Consider the following 18,641-nt stretch of genomic DNA (forward strand, 5'->3'; position numbering starts at 1 on the left):
ACCAATAACTAATGTGGGAAGATCACTTTAATAATAAAATAAAGTATACATTTTTTTTTTGCTACATTTTGATGGAAAACTATTTCTTGGATGTATTTCTTGGATACATCCTTATAGTGGATGTAGAGCTTATTTGAATAAGTGAATCACTATTAGTCTCTAAAAATTGACTACTCTTGTTGCCTGTTATATGTCATTTTAACTTTAAAGACTTCAGGGGTTCATGATTACTGAGAGGTAGCAACTTGAAGTTTTGGCGTTATCCTTTGCAATGATAACTGTTACACTGAGTTGACTTTTTATTATGTCAATGAAACACCAAGTGTTGGTGCTATCTGTGAAACAACATCTGCGGTAATAGCTATTATATTACTTTAAAAAACAAGTCTTGTAAAGATGGATTTTATGATCAGAAGAGCAAGAGTCTAAAAATTTGTGTCAGGGATACAGGTAATAAAAGTTGTTTATGAATTGTTAGAGGACAAAAATATTTACATTTGTTTACAATATACTGGTCTTAACCCTAGGTACTTTTATCTCTTTCTAAATATCTCATCATAAGCTGGTTATAAAGTATGTAAAGACATGAATCATTGCATTTGTTGAAATATTCACTGCATGATTTAAAAATGGCTACTGCGGGAGAGAACTAGACATGCACTTCTCATAACAGCTAAACATAAAAATACTTCATCAGAGTTGATAATACAGTTCCATAGACTAGTGAAAATCATTGCATGTTTTGCTGTGTGAGCAGAACTCTCTACAGAATGGTGATCTCATTCTATCTTCTGATATTACAGGTATCTAAAAAGATTTTCATTGCTAAACCAGATTCTGATCATTTTAAAACTTTGTAATACACACTTGTTCAGAAAAGAGGGAATATTAACACTTCAAATTTAATTCATCACTCTTTGACTTACATGTATAGAAAAATGCATATCCTGAAATACCTCCGTTTCATAACACACTGTAGAGTGCAAAATCCCAAGCATGCTTACATCTGCCCTGCTATTTGCTTCACTATTCTGATAGAAGGATGTGATCTGCTAAATCCTGGAGCTAGATCATGCTTTTATATACATGGCTTCAAGTCAGCAGCAGCTCCTACCTGCCCAGCTCAAGTTAAAGACAAATCGGCACATTTATTGCTAAACTGCTTCGGTACAGTCTTGTGAGTGGCATGATTCTCTTTGACCGCACTGAAAGCATGCAGGACTTGGTATTTCACCCCAGGATTGGATCCATAACAGTTTAAGTTTGGGGATTTCAGAAAATAGACAGGGAACATGGGTCAACAGGGAAAAGCAAATGTGAAAGGAAGAAACAACTGAAATGGAGAGGAGGAAATGATACTCCTTTACAGAAGGAAAGGAAAGATGAAAAACAGTGCAATGAGCGTAGGAGAAACAACAGGGTGAAAGGGGAAGAGTCAAGTATTTACACTAGCATTTTTTATTTAGTGCTCAGGCATGTTATGCTTTATACAAAGATTGAGTCTTTAGCTTTCTGACTAACATGCATTTTTGCTTTAGCGTGGTTACCTCTAAGGAAGGCTTTAAATTGACTTGCAGAGGTAGGCTCCATCACAAAATGCATTATCCTACCAAAAAACGGTGGCCCCCATCATCTGTGTTTCTAAGTTAGTTCTTGAAAAAATTGTTGGGAATCAGAGCTATCTATTTGTATTTATTGATGTTGTTAATGCTAGTTACTGACATTGGAGGGGGGGGCAGTAGCACTTAACAGTATCAAAGTTTGACTGCAAAGCCTAATTGTAATAATGCTGAAATTGAAAATTGACCTCCATTCTCAAGTACTTGTAAATGTCCATATGGTATTTGGGTCCCTGCAGTCTAGAAAAAGTGTATTTAGCTAATTACTTTCTGTACTGTATATAGTGAAGTAAAAGTGATTTTCTAAATCAAGAAGATGTTTGTCTATCTTCACTTCAGTTTGCCATAACTTAAATGGAAAATGAGACTCAATGAGACTCTACTAAAAATATAAAGCCTAGCTAGTAATTAATCATTGTTCAACCAGACTAGGCAAAGTCAATTCTTAACGAAATGTAGCTGTAGAACAATAGATTACTTACGTCGGCTTTCATTACAGGTTAGGCATCAGCGTACGGATTTCATCCATAAACTGTAATAAAACAAAATAAATTAGGAAATTGGCAAAAAAAGGTTTAATGCAGTAATTTGTTTATTTATGTTTAGTTTGTGTATGATTGCTATGATATATATGGTATTACAGAGAGGTAAATGTTTAGGGAAAGTATATACCCTTTTATACTGAGCAATAAAGTAATATTTTTATAGGGGCTGCAACTGAACCTCAGGAGTTATCATGCTAAAAAACGTATTTATTTTTAAATAGAGAAATAGGGACCTCCTGTTTTCTTACATTCAGTTGGTGGTGTGCATAAAGCACCCTAACTATCCACCTGAGCAATGCTTTGGTGCCACTGAACCTTCAGCTGATGCACAGAGGAGTAGCATCCCCTGTAAAACTGCCCCATTATAGACAGGTGACAGAAAGTGTGAAAATAGGTGGAACAGAGCGAACCCTTATGATGCCAATTCACAAATAGTTTTGGAGAGGTAACTTCTACTTTTTGGAAGGTAGAACAGCTCTGCATTAATTTGTGCTAATAGATATACTAGTACAGATGCATAAGAATCATGTTATAAATTGCTGTGTGATAGGCTTCCCTTCCCTGAGCAGTGTCTGCTTCATTGCAGAAAATCATCTGCTATCCTTGCTGTACTCTTTATGTTCGTTCTGAAAGGAAAATGAAATTGAAGCAGACGTAACTTTTAGAAGCTCTAAATAAAGAGGCTTCATGCTATATTTTATAATTAGTTCATATTGTTATGTTGCCTTGCATTAGTGTTAAGCTATTTTATGTTGCAGGGGTCAGTAATTCATTAGGTTATTTAAATTCTTCAGTGCAAAATCCCATTTCAAATGGGCTGATATTTAGATTTTGACGATACCGCTTTAAATTGCATTTTAACTGACCATTCTGTGTTATTTTCATGTAATATGCAATATCAGGATGATTTTATTTTGACATAGTCATTAAAAACATTGTGTGCACAAGACCGTTGTATGCATAGGTCTGCAATGAGGTATGAATTGAACGGGCCCAGGATAATGTTTCTCAGATTTTCTGTACTAACAAGAAAGTGTGCTCTGTCACTTTGGTGTAGCTTGCCAGCTCCCCAGAGCAGTGTCCAGGAAGAAAGCTCCCTCTTCAAGCCTCTTTTCTGGTTCTCTAGTACTGCAGTTGTTCTGTAAGAGCAGAGTCTGTAGAAACTCTGTAAAAGTAGAGTAGTTTTGTGTCTGGGCTGATGATCTGGTTAAGGTGGTATAAGGAGATTATTATGGCAGTCTTGCTCCACACTAGAGCTTCCTGCACGCAGACTGGACTACAGGCGAATTTTAAAACCAGTCCCTCACCCAAGACTCTTGTATTTAATTATAGTTCATTTAAAATAACTGGTACAATGTAAATACCAGTACAATGTAGTACTCATGACCATGTGTAGGCATAGGTTTTCAATGTTTTTTTCACAACAGTATATACTATGTTTAGTAACAAATTATTGAAATATCAGCAAAGGGCATTGCAATTATCAGATAAATGGGATCTTTCTTGATTCAGAGCTTAATGTCAAGAATATATAGAATTCTGGTGATGTCAAGCTCAGACTTATAGTGGATATGCTTAAAGCCTCCGTAGTACATAGCTAGCCTTAATAGAAAAGAGAACTGTCTATGTTCTGAATCAGACTTATTTTTTTAACTCAGTATAGTAAACATAGATAATGTTCAGTAATAACAAAATATCATACAGGACAAACCACTGCGTTTTCCATGCAGTGAAAAGCCATTAATAGGTTTTCTTTGTTCAGAGTAAAGGAAGTTGAAAATATGCTGTTCCTCAAATTATTTTAATCCAAAAATTGTTACTTGTAAATAAGTTCAGTTTAAAGATATGCTACTGGGTTCAGAAATACCTCATGAACTTTAAGAAATTAATTATGTTTTAGATTATGTGATGCAGAGTTTGAGATTCAGACCTTAGCATGGGATGAATCGCCCTCTGGAGGTACCCATTTCATTCCACTGACTACACAGGAAGCCTGCCTTGGATTGACTAGCTCAAACTGCAAGTTAAGTGAGTAAAATCTCACTTTGAGAGGAATAACAGAATTTCATACTGTAGTAGGATTTATCTGTAGGCGTCTTTCTCTTAGTTAAGAATGGCATCTTATTCCATACGTTTATTTGTCTGTGTTCTGGTACTATTTACAAAAAGAACAAGTACAATTGTTACTATTTCCTGTGTGTTTTCTAGGTTTTCCTGTCCTTTTCCATCTTGTTATCTTATCTTTCCCTGCTTTTTTCCTGAGTTTTTTTTAGCTACTATCTTTTCTGAAGTTTTTCATTTGCTACCTTTCTAGCCATCCTCCCTCCCATGTTGAGAATATTGTCCTGACTTCTGATGTGGAATATTGCCGACCCATTGCTTTCATGCTGATAGCAGTATTTTCCATGAGATGTATTACTTATAGTGAAGAGATATAAGAAAAATGCAGCACTCTTACAAATTTGTAATGTTTTTGTATAGTTAAGAGGTATTGTTCTGCCTTCATGTAAAGTGAGCTGCTTGCCTTGAGCTTGTAATTTAAAGAAGTTTACAGAAATGTAACATCAAATGTGAATAATATAAATTCCATATTAAAGTCATTTCAATTTAAGAAAATATAGCATTAGTGTTTATTTTAAAATGGACTTGAGACCTACATGGCTCACTTGGAATAAGTGGGATAGTCTTTTAAAAGTTGTGGACTCATTAAAAGATTAACTTATTTTCCTCTTTTCTACAGGATTTTTTTTTCTTGATTTGTACCTACGCTTAAAGATCTTTTCTCTCCTTCTCTTAAGTTCTTTTCCTTTTCTGTTTTCTTCCTTTTTTGTTTAGTTCCTTTTTCTATCCCTTTTTGCACTGGACTTTCCTACCTCTCTTAGTTCAATATTAATCCATTTTTCTCTCTTATGTATATATCTATTTCTCTAAAATACTGCCTCAAGCTTCCTGTGCACATGCATTCAAGAATATATTTACTTCTAAACACTGGATGGATCTGCTATTTTTAGTATTTTCAGTAAGCCGTATAAGAAACTTAACAATTCAGTGACAGCACTTTAAGTTTTTCATGCCACATGGCTTGCAATGTCAAAGTATGATGCCTTCTGCATCAATGGCATAATAATTATGGACAGTAACAAACATCCCTGTAAAAATATAGGCTTGAGAAAGAAGGTTCAGTACAGGAATGCTGACTTAAGCAGAGACTCTGAATGAAAGCAAACATAATATTGCATTCATAAGTGGTATGACAGAAGGTTTTAGATTTTATTTGCAAATAGATTGAAGAGAAATGATAATGCAAAGAATGCTTTGTATGGATAGTAATATAAGCAGTTAAAGTAAAAATGATAAGGCAACTGGAATGTATACTCCAGTAATATTAGTAAAATTAGGGATTTTTTTGCAAATCATGCTTTGCTGTAGCAGGATTCTGTAATAAAAGTTTATGCTTTCTGAGGGGTATATACCTATATATTTTATTATGCATACTAGATGTTGTTTAGACCATCTGAATTCTTTGGGTTTGAGATAGTGCTCTAAAAGGAATGTTAAACACAAGATTAAATTTAAGTAGTGAAGTTCAGAACTTCTCTATTTAGATACGTTAAACATGATATATTAAATAATGAGGCTCAAATCTCTTCTGATACTTACTGTAATGATATAATAGTAACCTACCAGAGACTGATTGGAGGAATGGCTGAGAGCATCATTTGTGATGCGCACAGGTTTTTAGTCAGTGCAGCTATAAGCAGGGTTTTGCATAATTTTGAGCCCATCAAAAAAGCCCCTTGGCAGTTGCATTTACTGAGCATGGAGATGGCATTACACGTAAGAAATGGGAAGCAGAGGAACTTCGGACTCTCTCAAGCAGTTATCTATATAATGACTTTTTTTATTGTACGGTAGTAGCAACAATTTTTTTCTTGTTGGAATGAATCAGCGGTAACTAGTTTTGTCATAAGAAATGAATCATATGGAAATTATCCGTAGAAAGAAAGAGGCATCTTAAAAACTGCGTAAAACCTGTTTGTTAGGATTTTCTGGGCTATATCCTCAAATAGTATAATTTGGCATGCATAAAGTTGTCCCCAGTGCTTACTGAAGATTTGTCCTTTCTGTTAACTATATTTTGCAATAACAGATCCTGAATAGTCCCTTACTTAATGGATAGTTGTATTGATTTTACAGTAGAGTACTTGTGGAATAAGGTCTTATTCATCATGAGAAATAATGGACAACATCGGCGTTGTTAAAAGGAAACATAAAACTCACTTAAATTAGCATAGATGCATCAACTGATTTTGAGAGTACTGTTTTGATTATGTGTTAAGTTATGAAATTATTATTCTTGGTTAATAGTGAAGTTAATCTAAAAATTAAAGAAGAAGCAGTTGTAGCTTGAAAATATAATGATTTTTACACCAAAGTTTATATATTTTCCAGTTTGCTATGTTCAGATGGTTATGTCTCAGTTGAAATAACCAGTTAAGATGTCTGCCTTTTTAATAGAAGAGGAATGGTGAGGAAGGCATAGCTGGAAATCCTAACAAACCAGGAAGGATTTTTCAACAAGTGGATGAATATAACCATAGGAAAACACTTGTAAGAGAAGAATAAAGTTGAATGAACGTTTTTACATTGAGATGTGAAAACATACGTCATCTAGAAAGTCCCTACAGGAAATAATCATGCAAAATTAGATATTTCTGTTCATAAGCACAGTTTACATATGTGTGGTCCTGAGTGGTGCAGTGCAACTACAAATTCCATGAAATGTTCTTTGATCGCATTACAAACAAGTCTGGCTAAGACATAAATAGAATATAACCGTCTGTTTCTATATAAGGAAGATAAGGTGAGGGAAGCATAATTTATAAAACAACCACGCTGCAAGCAGATCCTGGAATTCACATGGCTAGCAGAGGCAGAAATAATTTCACAAATGAAAATGGAAGATGCAAAATCCATGAAGAACGTTGTGATGAAGGTTTATTTCATGTGACTTTCTCTAGGATTAGGAGGATATGAAAAGGAGAACGTGAAAAAATGTAGAAAAAGGATTTGAATTGTGTGCAAGAAATATGGTTCAAAATATGCTACAGGAAGATATTTTGTATAGTACTTAAAACAACTGGAAGAAGTAATGAGAAGTAATGCAGTCCTAGATCTGGTAGTGATCAGAAAAAGGAAAAAATGATAATGAATCTAAAATGAATGCTTTATGATTGTACAATACTTCTTTTTTTTTTTATTGTGAATCATATTGTGAAAAGCACAGAAAGGAGGGTGAAGAGTAATAGCAGGAAGCTGGTTCAGCAGTAACACTGAAATAAAAGCAAGATTCCCCTAAAACTAAGCGCTTGGTGAAGTTAAATACAAAAGAATAGAGTAGGAGCTGAAAAAAAAAAAGGAACTGGACTTGAGGACTTTAAGCTTGTCATCATGCAAAGATAAAATAAAGAAAACAATAGAAAGCTTGGACCACGTGATGCTAACTGAGAAAGCCTAATTAACATCTTTGTTAATATACTTGTGTTAACGTGACCTGAAAATATATGAAACCTTTAAAGAAGAAACGCAGTAAAACAAATTTTCAAATATCTTCAACTGTTAACTTTTCTCTTTGTTTCCAGTAGAATAACACTGAATAAAAGGAAAACTGACACCACTGCCTACAAATCACATCCTTTATCAGAAAAGAGAGTTGAAGAAACAATAAATAAAAGTGATAATTAAAAATACAGGAAAGTATCTGAAACTATTCATGGCCAGATCCTGTCCTCCTGTTCTGGCCACTACATGCAGGTAGCGCAAAGGAGGCAGGATCTTTCCGTGCTCACCAGGCTGGGAATTTTCCTGTAGGGAAGTCACAGTCGCCTTAAAACCAGCCTATCCCTCTCATGTGCCAACAGCGGTCATCCTTAGCACAGAGCTGGTAATAGGAGCATAAGAAGGTATGCCTAGTTTCTACCAGTTTTCAGATGTGTTTATTTTCTTAGATGACTAGAGAACAAAAAGGGCTGTAGCCCAGTCATGAGTTCATAGCGCGTTGCAGCTCACATTCCCATGGGAAACCTTGCCCCCGAAAGCAGAGCAGCCTCGTTCGTACTGCCTACTGAGAGCAGTTCCTAACCCATGCTGTTTCCCAAACTTGCTGTGTTTCATCTAAGTGCTTGTTGGCATGGGTCACAGGCACACCAGAGAGTATGCTAACAGTTAAATGCTATGGATTATCACATGGTAGTGCTGAGGCCTGTGCCTAGGCTCTGTTTAGATTACTAACACAGATGCAACCTTATGAACTGCATCCAGTTGGCAGTAATTATAGCTGTACTAGCCTGCTCTAAATTAAAGCTGCAATGTCATGAAAGCCAATAATCTATACGTAGCTTTTAGGCTACCCTTTGCTGAGCATAAATGTCCAGTGAATGTATAAATTTGGATCTCATGTATTAGTTTTATCTCAAAGAAATCTGAAAATAAGCCAGGAAATCAAAAAAGTCAGAAGAAAAATTCAAGGTAAAACAGTAGCTCTCTAATGGGGAAGTATTTTTAGATGGAAACTGGAAAGCCTATTAGATGAATGAATATTCTTCTCAAAATAAGCAAGGTTACAATGAAGAAGTTAGTATATAAACATTTGGGTAAGTAGATTTAGTTCATAATTAAAAAGCAGTTGGATTCTACCTAAGTGGACGTCCTTGTAGGATGAAGGTCTAAAATACATTTGCTTATGGTGTTTTATTTTGAGGCTTTTGAGAAGGACCTGGTGCTGAAGCGCGCACATGTTAATATAAAATAGTGATTTCATCCTGCATATTATGGCATAAGTGCTTTACTGAATATTTATACAGATTTCAGAAAGGGATATGCAATAATATCTTGGGATTAATATAATCTCTGTATTACTTGGACAATTTTCCAGTACGTGATGTAATTATTATTAGGTTCCAGGTCATTATTTTGACCTAGTGAGGTCACCACTTGTTTTCGTTATCCTTTCGAATTTTACAGGTTGTAGAAAACTGGTCTGGATACACGGATAGAGGAAATAAAATTACATTAGTAGACTACTTTAAAACCTAGGATTAACTGATTAAGTTTGAAGACAGAAAAAAATCAGAGGGGAAAAATGTTGGAAGTCAGACAGTGTTAGAACACAGTATATAAGCACTCAATTGAATATTATCTTTTAAGTTACTCAGACAAAAAGAGAGGAAATAAACTTCTCAAATACAAACTGTGTGCAAATTCTGAAAGAGGGTCAGCTCCTCTGGTAGAGTGCTGAGGATGCCTGCTTCCTGCTTCGCCTTGCAAAATCAGTCCTTGAAATTTCTATCTAATAAAGTGCAGTAAGCTCAAGAAAGGTATCAGGATGCCATTGGGTTTATGAGAGAAAAAAAAAAAAGCTGTCACTATTTTTATTTGTATGTTAAATGTTGCATTTTAAAAGCATATAAAATTAAGGAGCTAGCGAGTTACTAGAGCTGTTACATCTAGTGCTGTTACAACCATACGTAGAATGCCCAAGGCATTTTGGTATGAAGAGTCAGGTACAGGTAATTTAAAAGAAAATAGATAAATACAAAAACAGGTAACCACTCTTAAAATAAAACGACTAAATTTGCTAAATGTATGTAATCTACAAACAAAGTGATTTAGGGTGGTTAAAGTTAGTCAGTATACACAGGACATAAATGAAAGAAAGAAAGAAATTGGGCAAAATTTTAGAATGCTATAGATCAAAGAAAAATAGCTAGAAGTTGAGAAGGAGAATTGGTAGTAGGTATTTGGAAACAATTCTTAAAAAGAAATGGTTCTTAATGGAAGACAAGGAAGCGAATAGCCCATCGTGATAGCTATTCAGCAATAAATTTGCGTATGGGTTAAGTAACAATGTATTTGGAGAAGCAGTCCTGCAGAAATGCAGACAGCTTCTCTGGAGGAACTAACCAGCCTTTTCTGGCTTTACTGCATTGCTATCAACCATATGTGCAACACAGTGGGGAGCTATGTTGGGAAAAAAATCAATTCTACAACATGAATGTATGATTTTTGACTTGCTTTGGCTTCAGGAGAGTTCTCTTCTTGCAGATAATAGAAAGTAGAAAATATATCAGAAAAAGTAAGAGAGTGTAAATGAAACATATAAGAAAAATAGAAAAAATAAAGCAAATCTCTCAGACACATTACATATCTAGTTGAAAATATGTTCTTTCTTATAATGCTGAACTTGTAATTTGGAAAAACAAAAGCGTTACATAGAATTCTAATGCTATGATGCCCTTGAGTGTACTTCCAGAAAAAGGCATGAAACTAAAAAAAATTTGAATTTGTCCACTTCTCTCTGAATATATTATATATTCTAAACCTAGTGGCTGAATTAGCAGAACTGGTAGTTCCTCTTTTTAGGGAAAAAGCAGTCATTTTAAGACTTTATGAAAAAAAGATTCTGAAAAATGGCATGACATATAATGTGGGTACAATTGTCTGCTGAATTTCTTAAGTGCTCTTAAACTGTCTTTCTCTTCATGGTAGATACATTGTGTGTGCCCATCACTTGTGCTTAAGTAATCTGTGTGCTGGGTGAGCCTCTCAGGAAAGTTTCCCGAGGAAATGGGGGGACGTCGTTTTTGGGAGCTGCTGGAAGCCAAGTTGGAGATATAGCTAGGAGGAGGTGGCTGCATTAGAAATTTGGCTGAATCCTAGAGGGACTGTAAAAGGCTTTTCCTGAAACGGGGAATAGGCAGCTCAGAGAGTAAGGACAGAAGGAGCATAAGGCTTCTGGGAGCCATTGAGCCAATCTGCTCATTTAGTATATTGAGATCACGCCTAGATATCACGGGATTTGGATGTTTTGCAGATGGACAGATTAACTAGATTACAAAAAAGCAACTACTAAATTTCAGGAATTCATTATGAAACTAGCCTATGAATAAACTGTATGAATATTTAAAAGCAAAACCAAACTGTAGAAACCACTTCTTAGAAGAACTTTCATATGTGACTGTGGTATAGTTGCATGGTCTGTGCAAGTGAAGTAGAGCAAAGCAGAAAATCTGGGCTAGATGTCATAAACCACTGCCCAGTTTTTTCACTTTTTTTTTTTTTTTCAAGAAAATAATCTTGAGATTCCTGGGATAAACTATCTTTGGTTAAAAAAAGTACTAAAAAAGAGACTTCTCTAAAGGCAGGCATCTGGAAATAAACGTGAAGAAAGACAGCCACTGCAGCATTTAAAGCACTTCTTTGATCTGTTATTATCTTACATCCTTTGTTTTACTTTTCTTGGTCCAGAATATTTCTGCTTTATTCAGACAAAACTCATATTGAAAACAATGCAGAACGTGACATCCTTTCACCACAAATAATTGTGTAATCATCAAAAAGGAACACCATAATGTACTTGAACTAGCAACATCATCTACCTTATTATCTATTTTGAGACAGTAAAGTCAGATACAGGCTTTGGGTCAAATCTTCTTTCTATTTTAGCTTGATTTTCTAAAAAACTAGATGAATGCAGTCATATCGCCTACCAGTCCCTCCATCTATCTGCTTGTTTATTAAGGATATTGTAATTCTTTTTTCAGCTGTTAAACGTAAAAATAAGTTACAGTGTTGCTAAATAGAAGGCATATATATCTTTTAACCGGTACTTTGGAGGAAAGGAAAAAAGTGAGAAGAAAACTAGTAAACTGTTCTACATTTAAAGAAAATTAACCGTCATTACTGATTTCCACGAAGCTTACTGAAGAAATTGACAGATATGTCTTGTTTCAAGGCCCTGCCGGGTCTGCTGCTGTACAGAACCACAAAATCCCAAATAACATTGTCTATGTTTAAAGATTAAGCAAAATTAAAGAACACGCATACAAAATGACCAGATTAAAAGCCAGTGAATAAAATTGTTGCATCTCTATGTTAAAATGAAATCTAGAAAAGGACCATGATTTTAATGTCCAGGTAAAGGTGAATCCACAGGAGAGAGTGTGGGTGACAAGGTTTTTGGAAAGCAAGACTTAGAAGGCGAGTTTTGAAAGAGCTGGATTTGTTTAGTCCAGAGAGGAGAAGATTGAGGGGAAATAGATAATCTAATATATAAAGATTTTTATGAGGAAGATGGTGATCAATCGTTTTCTATACTCAGTTGTGGAAGGGCAAGAAAAACTTACCTTAACTTACAATGAGGAAGAATAGGGTACACATTTGGAAAATCCTTCTAACTACATGGAGAGTTAAACACTGGAACCAGGCTATCTAGAGATGGTGGAGAATCTTCCTCACTGGCAATTGAGAACAGATTAGAGAAAGAGTTTCTGTCACCATAATGCTGTTGCACCTCTCTCCTTTCCTAATTGTGTTTACTCCACTGAACACAACAAATAAACTGGAATTTAAAAAAGAAATTTGAAAGATGAATTCTAGGATGTGGAGATGAAAGTGGGTAATCTGAACACATGATAAATCAGCAAAAAATGCAGGTGTCACTTTTTGGTCAGTAGATTTATCCTTGGATTTTGTATGCCTTTATATATTTTGATTGTCATTGATTTTAATTTTGAAGTTCATGAAGACATAATTTGTATTTACAGATCATAAACAAGGATAACACATTTTACCTGGTCATGCAGTACCAGTACTCTGTTTACACTACTTGGTCCCCTGGACATGAAGCTGGTTTCACCATTGTCAATACACTAATTCCTTGGCTTCTAATTCTGTCTAGCATGTACTCTCCAGGTATGTTTAGCTTTGCTGGTATTATGGGGAAATTTGCTGCATTCATATGTAGTTCCTGTTAAGTCTCAGATAACTGAAATTTATTATTTGACAGAATGTCTGAAAAAGCCTATGATTCCTGAATAAAATCTAATTCCTAGAACTTTGATGATCAATTTTACTTTCTGTGGTAGGAGTAACAACCTATTTTAACTGTGATAAGCAGTAATTACTGATAAAAATGATACCTAAATGTGTTATCTATACTGCGGTAATGGAACCCTTAAGTGAAATTGGTTAGTGATATTAAAAGTGCCCTTTATATTTGTGCTCCATAGCTCAAGATACTTTATTTTCCTACACTCAAAAACAGTATTAAAAAGTATGTATGGTTCATGTTACTGGCATCCATGATCTTGATTCTAGTAAGAGTCATTCATATATATGCTTTTGTTGGAGCATAAAATATGTGGCATGAAAGAGCAAGTACACTGAAGGAGCGAAGATCTTTTGCCCAAATTGCTGATCCTGAAAACTAACGTCTGTTCTGTCTATGAAATTCATTAGAAGGAAAATGAGAAAAACGTGTAATTACTGTGATGAATAGTAAAAATGTGTATCTGTTAACTACTTAGTGACTTATATTTATTTTTCAGTGCTTGATCTTATATTTGGTCTGTGACAGGAAAAGTTGTGAGCATTTGAAAGTGGGCATTTTATTGCACTTTCTTCTTCCAAGTCCTGTTAGAAAGGTTTCAGTTATTAGAAGCAGCTGTATTAGAAATGTGAATGATATGCAGAGAATCAAGTGACTTTCACTCACTCAGCTTCCCAGAGAGGAAGATTTAAATAAGGGAAAGCGCAACCCTTCACTTCTGTAGATTTGTCTTGTTATCTTGATATTTAAGAACCAAAGGGTTCCAGTGTAGCTTTCCTGTTTAATACTGCAAATGAGACATCTAGTTTTACCAGGATTGGAGATTTTTTTGTTTTTTTAATTAGGGGACATTTACTGTGTCATCTGAGAATTTACTTAGAAGCAGACCACCCAAATCTTAAAACTTTTATAATACACACCTATCTGGAGAAAGATTATAGTTCATTTTGTTATGTTTAATTTTAGGAGTCTTATTTGCCAACAATAATTGAATGCATTATAACTTTGTTTGCTAGAAAGTACACTGTAGGTTAAAATTTCCAAAGGATCATGGAGCAAGAATAGGAATCATATACCAATATACTTTTTTACCAATGTAATTTATATAGAGAAGAAAAACAGTATGTTGCACAGAGAAGTTTTTGAAGGAGCATGTATAGCACGTAACTTCTGAATGTTTAACTCACACTTCTTTACAAGGATAGGAAAATATAATGCCTGGATAGAAATAAAATGTTGTTTTATAAAGCCCTCTGAAAGCAGTTGAGTAACTTGACTTTTCATGAAAGTGAAAGAAGTAGCTTATGGTCCTAGGTATTTCTTGAACGGAGAATAATGGTTCTAACTTGTGAGATGCCTTAATGAATTGAACAAATGGAGAAAAATGCTAGGCTACTATAGCTCCTTTTACTTATAATTGAAATCTAAAGTTGTCTATTTTTATTTGGCAGAACTTGCTCTTCAACATTTGTATTAATGTCATAATTTTTAAAAAATTGAACAGCTACATTTATACTTATAGATTGACGTTGTAAATATAAACTGTATTTTCAGCTTTCCCATTTAATTTTTTTAAATTGAACAGTTTCAAAATAATTTTCTGTTGACTAAAGGAAATGAACAAGAAGGGGTTTATCAGCATGAAAAATTCGGTTTCCCTGACTGTCTTCTAGGGCCCAGTGCAACTACTATGGAAATCAACCCCCAATAAGGTGTCTGTTAATCTGTTTTGGATAGTATGCTACCCACACAAATATAAAGATAATAAAATAGAATGATCTGAGACCCATTTTCAATGCTGCCCATGAATTTAAATGTCATTTGATACTTTTGAAACTATTATTTACAGATGAAATTAAGGACATTCAGAAACAGTAAGAAATAATTAAGGGGCTGTTAGGAAGAAAAAGAATATGTGCAGTTTGGATAACTGACTATGTGGTGTAAGCAATAATATAAAAGCAAACTGAAAAAAATGTAGTAATATATAAGGGTGGTAGGAATATCTATAATTAGAAGGCATGGGTAAGAATTTGGAAAACACGATGTGCAGTTATTCTGAGTTATTCTATCTTAACAGATGTAAAAATATTTTAAAGTGGTAGTAATTCCATTATTGAAAAATAACTCAAATTAGACTGGACAAAGTTGTAGAAACTGTAATTCAGAAAAACGGTCCTATGGTTGGATATAGGTCAGAGATTTTAAGCATTAGTGTCTTACAGTTTGGAAGTTTTTAAACCAATTTTGAGAAAAAAGTAAGAGAATGTCAGAATTCAGAAAATGTTCTCTCTTGAATTTTAGAGATTGTATTTAGGTGTAACTCTCCATACTAATATGGTGATATACAGCAACAGTATAAATAGAAGGATGTTTTCTTAATGTAGTTTGTGCATATGTTCAGCCCCACATTTGTATAACCCAGTTTTCTGTCTAGGTTGGCCAAAGCTCAGAGAGTTATTTTAATTGCCCGGTTTTCATGAAGTGCATGAATAACTCATCTAGGATGCTTTTGGCTTCTTCTTTGAGTGCTTGTAGAGAAGGATTTCGTTGCTGCTATACATGTGCCCTGTGAGTACAAGGACAAATTATTTGGACAAGCAGAATCTGTTAGATAGTATCAGTAGACTACCACTTGAAGCACCTTCATGTCCTCTATCCTCAGGGCACTAAATAGTGAAGTGAGTACAAACATTCATGATTTTGATTATTCCATCTTGCTGCAAAGATGGAAATAATGCAGTAGATTTATTATGTGATTCATTTAACTTTATATATCATGGTGTAATTAGTTTAACGTAGTCCCTTCTGTCTCCTTATGACCGTTAGCAAAACATAGTTTGAATTAACATGCTAGACACATCCCCTTATATAGGGATAAGACAGTCATTAGTTACTGGGATTTAAGATTTGTCTTAGTTTGATTCTTTAGAACCTATTTGTGACAATACTCTTTTTGGAGAGAGGCATGTCCCATAGTAACGTTTCCTTTTTCCAAGAGGAAAAATACAGTGTGGAAAACAGGGAGAAGACCTTCCTTGGACAGAAGTCAATTTATTTTTAAATTCCACAAGGGAAGCTATAATTATGCTTTAGGACAGTGTCTCTTACTCAGTGTCCTAAAAGCTGAGATTGACAGGAAAGTCTGACAGAGGCAAAAGGAGCATGGTTCCGAGCCCAAGTTGCTGTCCCTGCATGTAGCAAAGGATGAAAGATTCATCAGCAACATGATGCGTCTTGGATTCACATATTTTAAAGTCCAGGGCCTGAAAAGACCTATTTTATTTCTTGGATGTTCCATGCAGCAGCAGAGAGTGTTGACCATGATAGTGACTGGCTGAGTGCTGAGCACCTTATGTATTTAGAGGCTTGGCAGTGAGTGTCTTGGCAGTTTCAGTACCTTGTTGTACATACTGCTGAGTGATGACTGTTGTTCTCCTGACTTTTCTATCTGTTATTCTCTAACAAGCTATCCAGCGTATTGGAAACAATTAACACTAGAAGCAGATTCCCTTTTACAACTGGTTGCAGATGCAAAGGTACCGTTACCATTTTGCAACAGAACCTTCTCCTTTCTTTGCAGGAAAGAATGAGATTGCTAGCAGTTTATTCTGAACTATCAGTGCCTCAGCACTTTCATTTGCTATTTCAAATTCAGACTGCAGGAGTATCCATAATCTCCTAACCAAACCCTCATCAGTGATTTTGAACTGTCAGCCTGCAACATGTCTATTTTTACGTAGCGGTCCATGCAGCAGGGAGAAGACATTACATTCCCAGTAGGAATGCCGCACTACCTGTGTAAAGTGCTACCCTTCAGTCTTTTTCTGGAGCCAAGGGGGATTTTTTGTTGTTTTTGTTGTGCCCCATACCCCCCTGAAATGTGGTCATCCTAACAGCCTCAGAAGATAAAGAGCTCAAGTGCAGTACACAACAGATGATCCATTCAGTTCATGCAGTTCTAAAACTGTATGCTCAATAGTTCTCAGAGTTAATAAACAGCAACACTGATTTGAAACACTTGGTTAATGGCATCCCTGTTATACACCAGACTATCAAGAACTTTTTGCTTCCCCCAAGAGAGATCCTAGACAGTAACAGGTCACATTAATCAACTTCTAAGCTGCCCATTAAGGTCAGTGAAACGCCCCTCAGCGTTTACAGCCTCTCACAAAATATCCCGTACTTTGTCTGCGTTCTGCACAAAGTTGACTGAAACAGCGGCCCTGTAGCTACACAGTATATGCCACATCGAATGGCTAAGGTACACAAATAAGTCCTCTCCTCATTCAAAATCAGGTGAACCCGTCACAGATACACTGAGTACCTTCTTTACAACTTCATTTACCAGAGGTCTGGGTGACAGCGATAGGGATTTGGTCAAATTCAAGGTCTCTCTGATCCTCAGGGGATGCTTGGTATCCATATAAATATCTCTGACTCGGGGCCCTCTGCCTTGAACAAAAAGTATTTTGTTTTTCAGGGATTTACCAAACAAGAAGTAATAGCCAATGCGATAATTATATGTTTTTGTCCATAGGCCGATGACAGGCAAGACCATCTTCAGAAACTTTCAGGAGTCATATGGCTCTAGAATTCAGTCAGTCATAACCAAACAATGTTTGGGGTTAGATGACTTTGGAGCCTCTGAACCTTTCCAACTTTCAGATATCTAACCAGATAATGTTAGCAGGGAGCCAACAACCATGACTGATCTTCCAGATTTACCTTTTTCAAATGCTGACTCTGGTATGTGCACTCGTTCATAACAGGCAAGAATAGGTGTCCCATTCTAATAAGAAGGATGCTGAGAGTTCCTGAAAAACTGCTTTGATTGCCTATTGAATAACATCTTTTTTCTATGCCTTTTTCTGATACCTTTCTTTGGATCCTGTGAAACTTTCAATACAGTCTCTGTATGAGCTTAGCCAAACATATTCTCCCTAAATAATCATCAGAACCTGCAGCCAGAGTCAGCATTATTACAGCTGATAGACTGGACGCTGCCTAGATGAGGTCTACTGACAGAAACCATTTTGCAAAGGCACAGGTCATTTTGTATCAGAGTCAGTTTAAATAGAGTTCCTCGCCAACCTAAATGTAAAGACTTTCTAAAGTTTGAGTATCCTAGCATTATGAGTTTCCTTTAGCCCCTTCTATTTGAATAGTACTGGATTATTTACTAGCTCTGGAACTAACTGGAGTTTACATAATTTCTCTAAAAGTTCATCTAAGAGTCCATTTTTCTGCAATAGCAGCCTATCTTCTTCTGTACTGGGATACAATATACTGTTCATCTTGCAGTAAGAAGATTTCTGAAGGGACTTTGTTTATATTTTTACCTAAGAATGGAAATCTGTCCCATCTATCCATTTTACCTTTTTTTTTTTTCCATAGAAACTAGGCTTTCCTGTTTCTGGTTGAGAATATCCCTATGCCTTGCAAGACACATAGCAGGGACTCGATGGAAAATGGGAATGTACTATATGTTTTATGAAACTCCAAATGAAGTAACAGGAAATTCTCACCAGCTTCTGGTGTTTTAATTACTATGTTAATTGTATCTGCTTAAGGTGCACTGCCAAACTC

The 18,641-nt window shown here is 35.4% G+C and overlaps 1 long non-coding RNA gene across 2 annotated transcripts in view; it reads right to left on the reverse strand.

The window, feature by feature from the left end:
* The window catches only part of LOC138065583 (uncharacterized), a 68,909-nt gene that overhangs the window by 38,275 nt on the left and 11,993 nt on the right, over nt 1-18,641 (reverse strand). For both annotated transcript variants that reach the window (XR_011138628.1, XR_011138627.1), the window contains exon 2: nt 2,102-2,151. This is a non-coding gene — a long non-coding RNA (uncharacterized lncRNA). The remainder of the gene's footprint in view (nt 1-2,101; nt 2,152-18,641) is intronic.

Source organism: Struthio camelus, chromosome 1 (genome assembly GCF_040807025.1).
Source record: "Struthio camelus isolate bStrCam1 chromosome 1, bStrCam1.hap1, whole genome shotgun sequence".
NCBI lineage: Eukaryota > Metazoa > Chordata > Aves > Struthioniformes > Struthionidae > Struthio > Struthio camelus.